Source organism: Sinocyclocheilus rhinocerous, unplaced genomic scaffold (genome assembly GCF_001515625.1).
Source record: "Sinocyclocheilus rhinocerous isolate Xijiao unplaced genomic scaffold, SAMN03320098_v1.1 scaffold910, whole genome shotgun sequence".
Classification (NCBI taxonomy): domain Eukaryota; kingdom Metazoa; phylum Chordata; class Actinopteri; order Cypriniformes; family Cyprinidae; genus Sinocyclocheilus; species Sinocyclocheilus rhinocerous.
In genome coordinates, this window is record NW_015667266.1 from 539,497 (window position 1) to 541,197 (window position 1,701).

Consider the following 1,701-nt stretch of genomic DNA (forward strand, 5'->3'; position numbering starts at 1 on the left):
AAAGCTTTAAATGACTACAAAACGAAATAATTCAAATCCAAAACAATCCGTAAAGATGCATTTCTTTCTAAAGGCGCGTCCAATGATGAGATGGCGAGTCAGGATCATCAAATTCATTGCGACACTGACTCATAAAACACTAGTTTATTAATAAATAATTCAAATATTTCCTTACTATTTTCCCCCAACATAGTCCTGGTAATTTTTGCGGCAAGCTTTAGCCTATTTAGCGTTGCTGTGCGCCATGGTCAGGAAAACTCATCATTTGCATGTGTTTTTAAGCATTATGGTTTAAAAACAAGTGATTTAAGCCATATAGTGCTGTTCATTGCCAAAAAAAACAGCACTATATGCGTGAGCTGTGTGTTTCTGAGCGAGATTTCTGCAATTGGGTCAGATCGAGGTCGGGTCATATTCACACCTTAAACGAACCGTACCAGAGTTCGTTTGGAAGCGGACCGAGACCACCTCTTCAGCTGGGTCTCGGTACGGTTGTTTGGTCAATCGAACCAAACAAGACAGGTGTGAATACACCCTCAGATGCTGCCAGAAGAGTCGAATCTGTCCTTTTCCATGAAATGAATCAAATTTTACAATGAAATTATAAATGCTCGAATGAGTTCATGAGAATTTGCTCAGTGTCTGTGACACATCAAGTGCATAAACACTTCATAGAGGAAACTTTTATCACTCAGATCCGTCTGTTTTTGTAAATCACTATTTACAGGTAAACACGTGCACAGACTTTTATTTATATACTGATTTTAGCTAAAAGTCAACAGAGTGGAAAGTACAGTTCCTCCTGACCTGAGATGTGAACTATTGGGTGTCACACAGATGAAGGGGTCAGCAAAAACCCCATGTTTTGGAAGGAGAGGGCATGACGGACATCCCCAAAATAAAATGATGAATGCTTATGAGACTGCACATATAACCAAGATTTTAGAGAGCAAACACTGTACAATATTTAAATAATTTAACCACATATGTGCACACTTCTCTGATCATGCCAGTTTATGTTCGCATGAGATGCAGATAAGCAAAGATTTTTTTAGAATTAGTATTTTTTTTAGTAAAATATAATTTTAAAAATAATTTTTAGTATTAGTATTTTTTAGTAAAATATTTATTTTTATACATTTGTTGTATTTAACTTGATTTATTATAATAAAAATATTATAAATGTTCATGTGACATGCAGATAAACAAATAAAATATAAAAAAATATATTTTTAGTATTAATATAATTTTATTAAAATATAATTTTTTAAATAATTGTAGCTGTATATTTTTAGTAAAATTGATTTATTATAAAATAATACAAATATTATAAATGTTCACGTCACATGCAGATAAATAAAATATTTTTAAAATATGCTTAGTTTTAGTATATTTTATTAAAATATTATTTTAAAAATATATTTAAAAAATATTTGTATTAATTGTTTGCATTTAACATGATTTATTGTAAAGTAATAAAAAATTATAAAAAATTATTTTTATTATAAAACAAAAATATTGTAAATGTATTTATTTTAATTTTACATTTTTGTGATTTAATAAATTTTTAGCTTTTGATTAAACTCACAAACCCCGTGCAGTTCCTGAAACCGTGACGTAATATAATGTTTAATGCACTTCATGTTGTTAATAACAAAGAATGGAATATATTTTCTTTCTCTTTGTATTTTTATATCAATA